At 41.9% G+C, this 12,246-nt stretch overlaps 1 long non-coding RNA gene across 1 annotated transcript in view; it reads right to left on the bottom strand.

Annotated features, from left to right (window-relative positions):
• Positions 1 to 6,705, bottom strand: part of LOC137479260 (uncharacterized) — an 84,479-nt gene extending 77,774 nt beyond the window's left edge. The window contains exons 1-2 of the long non-coding RNA XR_011002104.1: positions 6,520 to 6,705; positions 6,271 to 6,418 (exon numbers count right to left, since the gene is read on the bottom strand). This is a non-coding gene — a long non-coding RNA (uncharacterized lncRNA). The remainder of the gene's footprint in view (positions 1 to 6,270; positions 6,419 to 6,519) is intronic.
• Between the last annotated feature and the right edge of the window lie 5,541 nt (positions 6,706 to 12,246).

Genomic DNA, 12,246 nt, shown 5'->3' with positions numbered 1-12,246 from the left:
AGGTGAGATCAGGGGTGGCTGCTAGGCAGTAGAGGAATTCTGTTGGAGTGATACCCATGTGTTTACAGGGAGGTTATATGTTATTATTCCTTTTTCTTGTGAGCTTTGTTTATTGTTTTTGGAATGGGATAAAGAGAAGAAAATTTGGACTTAAAAATAACTTGTGCAGTCTGATGTACAAAAATAATATACATAGCCTAAGACATAGATTCCAGGAATGCACCAATATATATTTAATTCTGGATAATTTTTAGGCACATGAGAAGTATGGAAAGTTTCCTTCTCCAAGCGAGGGTGTGCTCAGGGGTGTTCTACCCAACTTCAGTAAAAATAAAGTGATATTCATGAGGACCCTTTGCACAATGCTTGGAACAAACTTTTTGCTTGAAGGAGAAACAAGCATAGGCTTACAATACTTGGCGTAGCAAAACCCAGAATGTTTTGGGTCTAAACAGAGAAGTTTCTGTAAAAATGGAAAATATTTACTGAAAGATTCAAATGACTGAAAGTAATGCTCTGTAATATAAACTGCAAGGCCACTTTCGTTCTAGTATGGGCAGGTCTGTGTCAGCAGTCTGTCCTTGTGAGCGATCCTGCTCTGTAACCATCTGACAGGCAAACCACCACATGCACAGATAGAAAAATGCCACATTGTTAGGGTTTAAGTTCCTAAAATCATCATCAGAAAGGGGTGGGAGGGGGCAGATAACGTTTCAAAATACCAGGGAGTTGCCGTATTTTTCCCACTGAAAACTGTTCATAAATAAGTCATCATTTCCTACTCACATTCAGACTTAAAAATGTTAACTTCACTGAGAAACGATAGGGAGTATGTTCAATAGAGTAGCTATGTTTTTATAATTGGAAACAAATACTGGTGAAAATGGATCTAAAGAGGCTTGTGTTTAATTTGGCAAAACTTTTGAGGAAACATGATATTGCAGTACTTTGAGAGAGGCCAGACTAGAGTTAGAGTGTGAAAGGGTGCAGTGGGAGGGTAGAGATGCCTGATGGTGGTCTTCACACATTCCATTCTAATGTTTTCCTTTTCTGACCCCTTCTGTACTTAAAATACAGTTTCATCTATAAAATGTGATCATAAAAAACCACAATTGATTGTGCTCATGCCATTGTTGTGATCATGCCATTTGTTCAAAATATGGAACATGAAGGGACAAAATTTCAAGCAAAAGTTAATGATGATGATGGCAGAAAGACTTGACAGATAAATGTGCTACAGCATCCTACAAGGGCTTTATTGTTGTCTCCCAGGCACTGTCAGCATGCTTTCAATGTTAAGCTTCTCCACATAGTGAGTGGTTGCTATGATCAAGGTTTAGGAAACTGCTCATTGTGCCCTCTGCATCGGTAACGCATCTTGCAGCACATCTGACATTTAACTCAGTTTCAAATGGGCATGGATGTCACACAGGTAGCATATCATATACATGACTATGCAAATATGCATGTACATCACAATAATTTCTTATCTATTTCTGTCACTTTCTTATGTGGAGCTGGACACAGGTAAAACAACAAACTGCGACTGAAGAGAAAGATCATGTTTTTCTTACAGCTATGCTCTTGCTCTTCACCTTAATGCAGCCTTGAAACTTGCACGTCCAAAGAACAAGACCTCAAAATTGAGTGTTTTTTAGTATCTGGCTACCAGAAGCCCACATGCATTCAGGTTATGAGCTTCTCAGAGACCGCTGAAAGGCAGCTCTCCAGTTATTTCCAGCAACCCTAACGAGGGCTAGATGCCAGGTTTACACTTTAGATGTGTCCAGAATGCCCCCATAATGGCACCACCATGCAGAGCACTTTCACACTGTCCCTTTGTGACTTTCTCCCCACGACAAACCCTGGTCTAGACAGGACTGGGCTAGAAATTCCCCTCTCACCAGTCCAGACAGACGGCATTTATGATCACCTAGGATGTAATGCTAGCTTGAGACCTCTGAATAAGTGAATTGGCACAGCTAAAGCTCTGCTGAGAGCTTGCTATGCTCCCATCAGGCTCTGTCAGCTTCTGGGAAAAAAAGCTTGCTTTCCAGAAAAGACTTCGTTTGTCAGCAGATAATAAAGTCTAAGTCGTAAACCACACCATGCAGGGGTTAGGGTGGAGGATGCTCAATGGGGTGTCAGAGAATTGCCCGCCTGCTAGTGTCCCTCCTGCCAGGCTTTTTGCTGATCCTGCTTGAATTTGGTAGGGAAGAGGAGGGGGAGGGAGAAAGGGGGAAAACATTTATCCTCTGTGGCAGGCAGGTCACTGTGAAGTCATGCTGCCTGTATAGGAAACCCAGCTTGAGTAACCAAAACAAAACCAGAAAGAGGCTGCTTTTCTTCATTTAAAGGGGCTCAATTTCTTCTGTAATAAAAAATAGATCTTGTAAAACCCAGGCATGGCTAGCTTTTCTTTCTGCTAGTGGATCCAGTGTTTGTGTTGGTCAGAGAATTGCTGCTCTGCCTTGTTGCACCATTCCTACAAGGGAGAAATGTGTAGCCCAGGCTGGGCCTGTCGTTTCAGCCTTTTATTTCAGCATCCCAAGGGGACTATTCCAGATGAACAGCCTCAGTCAAGAGATGAAAGCTTGACTGATAGGATTTAACAAGTGGGAGCCCAAATTCTCCCTCCTCTTCTCCCCTGCCTCATTTCTTTCTTTCTGGAGGCTTCCAGAAAGAAGAAGGGATTATTGGAGCAGGATTTCAGGAGGCACCTGACATGCAATAACTTTTATAACACAAGCCCAGTGCCTGGGTGCCACAAACACTGGCAAATAAAAGTAAACCTCTCACCCCAATAAACGGTTTGATCTTTATGAGCTTTCAGAGCCATTCCCCACAAATCCAAGGGCTCTCTGGGACTAAGGGCGAGCTTGATTGCATGGGGTTGAGAAGTCAGCTGGAGCCAGAGATCACTTGGCACCTTGTGGGGTCAGACCCTTCCCACGCCAGGCGCAGCAGAGCCAGGCGCTTTGCCACTGACCCCAGTGGTGCTGCCATCTCACCCGTGACATCCATCACACGTGGGGGTAGGGGCCCAGATGGCCACGGCAGTGCTAGGCTGTATCTGGAACTAAGCCAGATCCCAAGGTTCATTATCCTTTGCAAATTGTAGGGTGGTGGTGAGGGAAAGAGAAAAAAGAACAGGAACCTTGACCACTTTTAACAGCGGCAAGGCAGTGTTTAATTTTCAATCAGGTACCTAAAACAGACTTCAAAGGGCATTTAAGCTGATGGTTTTATTTTCTCATGGAGTAGGAGGAAAGATGAATAAGCAAGGAGTCAGATCTTTCTCAAAATAATTGCAGCCTTGACATATCTAAATTAGTTTGTAAAAGAAAATTCAGGGGCAGTTGATCTTATTAATTAGAGATGCACCAGGACTGTAATACCTAGTTACTCAAAGGCAGCCTGGAGCTACTAAAATAAAATAAAACAAAACAAATCTTCCTTCTTCTCCAGAGAATTCAAAACATACTCCCCTCTCTCTCCTCTTTCCCCATTTTAAGTAAAAGTCACAACAAATACGTTCAGTTTGGTTGGGGGAAGGGAATAAATGTCTATTAAAAACATGTCATGAGTTCCTCCTCCCACCTTACATGTTTCATTGTGTTTATGATGGATTGCACTGTCGTACATGTAATAGGTTTTGTTACAAATGACTGAGAAAACAAGTATCTTCACATTTAAAAAAGCATTACTTAAACACTATTAAAATCCTTTGATGTTGTGGGGCTTTTTTCCAAAGGAAACTAAGTAGTTTTCTTTCTGACTGGGCTTGCAGTTGCTCCTTCTCCACTACAATAATTTTTCCTTGCTGTACTGAGCCATCTCTTTGGAGAGCACTCCACAGGCTTGGGAGAGGAGCCTCTGCCTTGGGAAACTCAGAGCCCAAATAGATGGGTGAAGAAATAAAAAAAAAAGAAAGGCAGAGCTGAGCCTCAGGTCACACAGAACATTGTTGCCTGGCATTGCCCACACACCTGCCTGTGGCAGAGTTGTACATTTATGTGGTAGAGAGGCACAAGCACAGCTCTGCTCAAAAGAGCTGCACCAGGTTTGACCTTACCTGGGACTGCAAGACCTCAGGGTTGTTTGAACCTGCATGGGATTGAAAAGGATGTATTGTAACTTCAAAGCATCTCTGACATATGTCCCCAGAGTTTTGAAGGACGCGTTTTGTGTTTGAAACTGGTATTCAGAGAAAAACATGCTCCATCTCCCCTCAAAGTGAAAATCTTCAGGGAACTAACAGGGCTAGAATAGAAAATAAACTTGCTTGTCCTTCCCTGCCTTAATTAATGACAAATGGGTGGTAATTTGTGGACAAATAAAACTGTCTGTAGTCTTGTTTGGGCTCAGATAGCCATGCAATCCTTCTTGCTTATGGAGCTCAAGGAAAAGATACAAGGCATGGAGAAGCTATGTCTCTTTCTTGTCATAAAAGTGAGACAGCTGGCAGTAAAGTTTCTTCTTCCCAGTCTGCCTGTGTCAGGGTGATCAAGTAGAAAAAGACAGGACAAAGAACAGCTCCTTTTAAAACAGAGATGTCAATTTTAGAGGGGGATGCTTTGCATGGCTGTGCAGGCAATAAACTGACTGGAATGGGGAAGAGTCAGCAGCATGGTGACCTCATGCAGCTCATTTGCTAAAATATTTAGGATTAGAAGTATAGATAAAATTATCATTCCTACTGTAGGGGGCAGGAAACCTCCCTGCTCTTTTCATCTCTTTCTTCTGTAATTGGATTACAGCTGATTATTTTCCCTTCATTAGCTGAAAGTCTTCCAAACTGTTCTGATTTGCAGCAGCTGGGAACCACAGGTCTGACCCTGAATAAAGTAAGAACAGGTGTTTGGGACTAGAGGGGAATAAAGCAACTCACGTCCTACCCCTGAGGCCTCCCTGTTACTCTGGAAGCATTATCCCAGGAGGCAGGTGGAGTTTTTGGGATCCTCTTCAGAAAAGAGTGCACTACATTTCCCAGCTGACACAGCATCTTTAGTGAATTTTGAACAAAATATTTGCTTAAATGTTTTTTAATGCTTTTTAAGGCTACAGGACCTGAGAAGGCATCCCTGTGATAAATCACCCGGAAGACAGCAACAAGAGCTTGCTGGAGGTGAAGCAACCAACCCACCACCCCATGAAGAAAAAAGCTGTTTTATCTTATTAACCTTAGACAATGCTTTCACAGCAACCAAGAAAGTTCTGTGAAACCCAGCACAGATTTTTCTCTTGGTGCAGGAGTCAAAAGGCAGAGCAGAGCTGGCCAGGCTGCAAGGGACAGTGCTCCTCCTTACACTACCAGTGTATATTGATGTGGCCACAGTAAAAGACAGCTCATCTGTTAAGAACCTGACATAATCCTCAACAAAAGTTAACTATTGCAGAGCATTGTTGAGTTTTGGGTAGTAAACATGGCGTAAACTAGACTAACAGAAATGCACTGGTACAGAGAATATGAAGAAAGCAGTCCTCAAGGTGCTGAGATGCTGAAGCGGTTGCAGTTCTCCTGTTCAGCTGGACCCTGACTCACTGGCACCCCAACATTGTGTCAGGAGCTGCCACAATGAACAAAAACAAATGGCTTGTTGCACTTGTGGCTGGAATCATTCTTTTTCACAAGAATATCAGTAATCATTAAATTTCTAATCCTCATTGTTGCAGAGTTAAACTTGACTCATGCAAATCTGAAAAGATCAAAGTACAGTTGCATTTTTTTTAATAGCAGAAATCACACTCAAAATTCAAACGCGTCTGCTTTTTATTTTCTAAACTTATATTTATTAATTTTAAGCAATATATGAATTTGCAAGGAGACTTTTTGACATGGTTTTTGAAAGTGCTGATGTGAGTAAATTGATCTTGAGAGGTAATTAAATAGAAGCAGAGTGTGACTGTTGTTGGAGCATACTTTCACAATAACTGACACTATATCTGTCCAGCTGTGAAAATGAAGGGATGTATGCACATATATGTACTCGTATATATAAGTAAATATTTATAGATATAAAAATAAACCTAATGCTTACACGGATTGCAATTGTCAGAGATAGTAGGAATATCAAAGCTATTAAAAGCACAAAGTTCTTAAGTATTTTGTCCGATGTTAGACACTGCAATCATAAAAGTTGTTCACTCCTAATGGAAAGCCCAGGCAAGTTTCACAGAAGCAGCAAGACAAAAGGCAAACCTTTCTGCACAGTCACATTGTTTTTCTTGGATTTAGTTCAAATGTAAAAGGAAAACAAGTTCTTATACCCAGGAAGCTGCAGCAAACATTGAGTCCATCCCCGTGTATTTTCAATGGAAGCCTCGGTGCAGGAAACTCTCACCACATGCTCAAGCCTCTCTTTAAAAGTCTTCTTGCAAAAGTTTTGTGGACCCTTCAGGGCTAGAAACCCTTAGACTAAAGAAGGACAAAAGGACGTGAAAAAGGAACTGCAAACTTCATCTTACTCACATAATGCTTTACCACAAAAGGAAAAAATGCAAACTCCACATGCTTACCTTAACGGTAGCATATAACTGTAGTTTGTGGGGCAAAGAAAAAACCAGCTTGTGGAAGTTGCTCCAGAAGAAGTTGCCTCAGAGAACAAACTGAAGGATAAAAAGGTGATTGCTATTTTTCATAAAGAGGTGTTGAATGTGTCTCTCTGTGCCTTTCCCACAATGTACTCAGGTTTTTCAGAGGATCATCCCTCTGTGCTGGAGGTGGGGCACTATGGTGAGTGTACTCGGTGCTCCTTTGCAGCTGTCCCAGCAGCAATGGTAGTGATTGGCCCAGAACCACCTGGGCTGTGATTTGAGACTCACCATTTCACAGTGAGGGTAAGCCAGCACCCACTAACACATTCTCAGTAACTTGAGGTGGTTCTCATCCATTTGTCACTGAAAGTCAGACATATCTCATTATGCCACAAGAGCCCTGCTTGTGTCCTGCCTCAGCCAGGGTGATGGACAATGATGCCACCCTTGGGCTGCTTAGATTGAGCCTCCTGGGCAGCAAAACTTGGGCATATGAGCAGCCTTTACCACCTGGGAGCAGGCCACGGCTCCCTCCCCTTTCCCACTCACCATCAGGATGCTGTTATAGCCCAGCAAGCTGCTCAGGAGCTGGAAATAAACATGCTGCCTAAAGTTTGGGGCTGAGGGATGCCCTCCACAAGCTGAAGGGGATCTAGCATGTCTCTCTTGCAATGGATGTGGTTGCCATGGTAACTTCGGGACTGCACACATCAACAGATTTTAACATCTTGGCAGTTTAGGAAGTGACTGTTTAGGCATTCCAATTAGGCCGGATATTTACACGTCTAAAGGTATCACACGCTTAAAATAAAAATGAAAAAAAATCCAAGAAGGTATATGTGAGAGAGCCTAAACAGTGCCAAATTAGAAAACAAGCCCTAAATATAGCTTCAACAGAGGCACATTTGAAAAACAATATCTAAACAGAAGGAGGAAAGAGGAGCAAAGAAGGAAAATGAAACTCCCATTGAAAACAAACAAGCCACTGCCCATGGCTTGGCAGCAGGTGACACTGCTCTGCCCTGTCCCCTGCCCTGGGTCCAGATCTGACCCCACTTCAGGAGACAGCCACAGCCAGGGCCATTTTCAGTGCACCACAAGCATCAAGATAGATTGTATATACAGGAGTGATTGGGAGGAAGATGTGGGTTGTGACATTGGAGCTGGGGCCATTAAATATGGGGCTTCATCTCTTGGGATGGCAGTGTGAAGTTCCCAACCTGAGCCTTCAGCTAAAATCAGCTGTGAACCATACAATGCTGACTTTTAAATCATTATTTTAAGTGTCAGGCTTCACCACTCCTGGAGGCATAAAGCAGTTCACACATCTCAAACCTTTTGTTTCACATAATCATGTTTACACCTAATTTAGGTTTCCAAGGTGTTTATTTACAACAGGCTAAAGCTAGAGATGTGGAGACAGACCCACAAAATATAAAGTGATACTAATTAAAAAGGACCCTTGCAAGCTTTGATCCCAGAGCACCATCATGTTTTGAAAGCTTGCAAGCTCTGTGCCTGCCAAGTATGACAGTGCTCCTGCTGCAATTAGAGGGATGACTGTGCACACTGTTGCTGAGGAAGAGGAAACTGCCTCCAAATCAAGGAAATCTGAAATAATTGAATCACACAGGGTTTGCATTTCCACACAGGCAGGGAAGAGGAAAGATCCATGGCCACAAGACTTCAGCTCCAAATTTGTGACTGCTTTTCTCCCAGCCTTGTCTATATGCCAGACTTCTTTTTGGCAGAATCTCCTCTCATCCTGATGCACAAGCAGTTCCCACAAACCTGCCATGTGCTTTTCCCTAGATACTGTCCCCCTTCCCTGCCACCACTGCAAATTCATAGTATCTATTTGTGCCTTCTTTCCCCCATTTGTCTTAAGTCCAGATCTATTACCCCCATTCCATGGCCACTTACTCTCCTGGCTACTGCTCATACTTTTGCTTTGCTCCCTCCCTCCAAACTCCCTTTTAGGTGGCTGTGGCACATCCCTCTCCCAGATCCTCCCATATCCCCTCCCATCTCTTAATGTCAGTGATCTTCCCATCTAGATCCCTTCCCTGCTCAACTTGACTGGATGGTGCACAATGCCAGTTTCTCCTTCACCTCACTCCTTGACCCACCTCTCAAACCCTCCCTTCATCTTGCCATTCACCATCTCAGTCCAGCCTCCTTGGAGGTAAGAACAGAGCAGCTTTTCAACCATCTGACCTTCCCTTCTGCCTCCTCCTCTGTAACCTCTTGTCTTCCAAAACACAGGAGTGTTTCATCTCCCTTCTGGCCCCTCCATCCATCTCATCAATCCTCTTCTCACGGTTTCCTGGCTCTTTCCACTCCCTGCAGAAAGATGTACAGTAACCCCACCTTAGAATGGACCTTCACTGTCCCCTGCATCTCAAAATACACTCACCTATATCGGGCCAAACACTGCCTGGAACTCTTTTCTTCTAATTGTGTCTTGGATGCTCTCCTGCCTGCATTTAACAGAAACCTTTTCCACAGAGTTTCTAACTCCCTCGTTTTGGCCAAAGGTTTGATCACTGCTTCATCCTGAGCTTCCTTGACCTATAAGCCATCCATAAATCACATGTCTGAGGGCAATTCACAGGTCAGTATCTCTTGTCTCAGTCTGCCAACCTCACAACCGCAGCTACCTTGCCTCTACACCTCTTTATCTACCATTTCAAAGTCAACTGAGTTTAAAAAAGTAGAGTTCCTAAACTCTTTGGATAGCCTCCTTTTCTTCATTTTAATTATTACCATGTCAGCCTCTGCTCAGTCCTCTCTGCTGCTGTCTGTGCATTGTGTTCTGCATATGTCAGTCTTCATATTCTTCTTTCTTGCTTGTGGCCAAGTCACGTACTTTAACTTTCCATGGTATCTCCTTGTAATGCCATGCTGCTAAAATTCTCGTTTCCCTTCACTTGCACCACTGCAACATCCTTTTAGTGTCCTCCTGATTCTTATTAATGCAGCATGTTCCTAGAGAGCCAGGGATCCTTGTCCATTACTTTGATCCCATACCTTTTTCTTCCACTGTTTCCCATTTTCCAGTTGCATTGAATGTGTCCAGTCTGTCTTAAATGTTCAGGCTGACCACCCTCATACTAATGTCTCATGCTCAGTATAAAAACATGGCAAATTGTAAAATCAACACTCATTCCAGGATTTCCCTCTCCAACAAAAAAGTGTCTGCACTGATATGTCATTAGCCCTCTTCTAGTCTTTAAAACTCTTCCTTATCATGTTATTTATGCAAAATATGATAACTGTTAGACTGTGGTTAAGATCAGCAGCAAATCCTGCTGACTGATACCATGCAGTGATTTGTGTGGGCTCCACCATCTGACTGTGTCTGCCTTGCCTTGAACTCATGCCATGAGCTTCTCAGGGCAGTGACAGTCTTTTGACTTGAGTAAGACTGAATTTAACTACCTGTGGTTTCTACCTGTAGGAATTTATGCTGCAACAGCTCTCTCAAATTTACCACCTTGACATAAAAGCTCAAGTCCTGCCCTTAATATTAGTATAATCTGTCTAATTGGCATGAAAGTAATTTAATTAGATTTGTAAAAAGAAAAGAGGATGCAAAATCAAAATAGTCAGTGTTTTTATCAAATATCTATAAACAGAATAAACATATTAAATTATTAATTGACCCTTTTTTACTCTAAAGCAAGATCCATCTTTCTATATGCCTTTCCTGCTTAATTAACTACCATATCAATAAACCAATGAAATTAGGGAAAGTTGCATTTGCATAATCAAATCTATATCAAATCAATGTCAGTAAATCAGTGCACACCTATATTGTAGACATTTAAACCAGTGTAATCCTTACACACACTTCTTTTAGCTAGCATTGATGAATTACTCTAAACTGATTTAAGCAACGGATTAAATTAGTTTATGTACATTTAATTAAGATGTTTGCACTGTTTTAAAGAGATCCATGTCAATCTGAATTCTTGTAAGTGGTGCAATTTTTTGTATAATCAAAATTTTGGCCTCCTTTCCCTTCAGTTCCCTTGCAAGTCCCAAGCCATGGTCTACAGGCCATTCACTGATGGGGCCTGAAGAGCCAACAGATCGCATGGTGCTACTGACCCCCAGCTCATTTCCAGGCTTTCATCCTCTTTATTGCTCAGAGGAACTTCAGGTCAGTAAAAACAGCAGGAGAGAAGGAGGAATAGCCAACCTCAGCTGACCTCTATCTCACGTACTCACCCATCTGGTGAGGCTGCATGAGTGAGCACCTCTCCCAACATCTTTCAGTGCTCATCATCCCACAGCTCTCAGATCCTCTCTCGTGAGAATTCCTTATGAATCTATTAAACTGTGGGATGGCTCATTTAATATCAGAACAGCACCGCGTTCATTGCCCTGAAAACCTTAGGAGACCCCACTCTGTTCCTCCAGATTCAGTGAGCATAAGGACCACTGTTGGATGAAAAGACAAAGACTTTGAAATTTGTAGACTCTGCTTTCAGTGTTTCCTTATGAATATTAAAATACTTCTCTCTCACACTGGGCTGCAGGTCCACTGAACACTTTCAAATTTATCTTTTTAATTCCAAGATCAATTCAAATGCAGTTCAATTCAAATTTTGTAGGTTAAAAAAAAAGAAGCCAGCTTTGGGACAGTATCTTCTTATCACACTGTCTTAGCTATTATATTTCATTTGTATTATCCTGCATCTAAGGGCTTTGTTAGACCCAGCTGTAACCTTTCAGAGCTTCTGAATGAAGACAAGGAAAGTCAGGAATTAATCTTTATGCTAAAGCTTTTTTAAGCCATTTCAATTGCTTAACCTGTAATTTGGCATAATATTGTGGGGTGCGTCATGCTGTGGAACTAACTGTTCTTAAATTATTCTATTTTAACGAGCAAATTTCTCCATTTTAAGGTTATGTCATGGTGAAAAACAGTCTTAATTTTAATGAAACAAATATTTTTCTCTCTCTGTGTTTCTATGGTAAATGTATCAGCCTGAAGCCTTGAGGGTGCTGCTCTGTCTTGCAACAGAATATCTCAGTCATAATTTAATCATTTGGTTGCATAGAGTAAATCTGAAGCCCAAATTACTCTGAAGTGGCTGCCTAGCAGGAGGGACATTTATGTCCATTACTCTTTCTTAGCCAAGCAATGGCACAACTAGGGGATGAGACACAATTTTGTAGCTTTAGCTCTTAGGAAGGACACTAGACTGAATGAAAAAAACAAAGATGATGAAAAGGTGAATGCTGAATCCCTTTCAAGCTTATCAAAATATGGCTACCACCATTATTTCCAGGAAAAAACCTTCAAGTTACACAAAACTGTGAAGTCATAGGCCAAAAATATTTTCTTCTAAACTGTCTTAGTCTTTGTGTGCACGACACTTCTAATGCACTTAGAAGTGTGTGCTTAATGCAAAATGATCTGAAGAGCTTTTTAGCCTGTTGCTTTGCATGCAAGCAGAGATTTATGTCTGCAGAACAGGAAATCCTCTATGATGGCAAATGTCTTGTGCCATTAAATGGGCTGTTGAACATTGTTGAACTTGCTTGGAAGTAATTAAAACCCCTTTGTTCCTTACTATGATTCATTACAATTATTAATTCCATCTTCTTTGAACTTTTTTTTTTTTTTTTTTTTTTGCTGGGAGAGGGTTTTTAGACCTAAAAGCCAGCAGGTGATGAAACCTAGAAATCAGATAATCG

Source organism: Anomalospiza imberbis, chromosome 1, assembly GCF_031753505.1.
Source record: "Anomalospiza imberbis isolate Cuckoo-Finch-1a 21T00152 chromosome 1, ASM3175350v1, whole genome shotgun sequence".
Classification (NCBI taxonomy): Eukaryota; Metazoa; Chordata; class Aves; order Passeriformes; family Viduidae; genus Anomalospiza; species Anomalospiza imberbis.
This window is presented reverse-complemented; position numbering and strand designations above follow the sequence as displayed.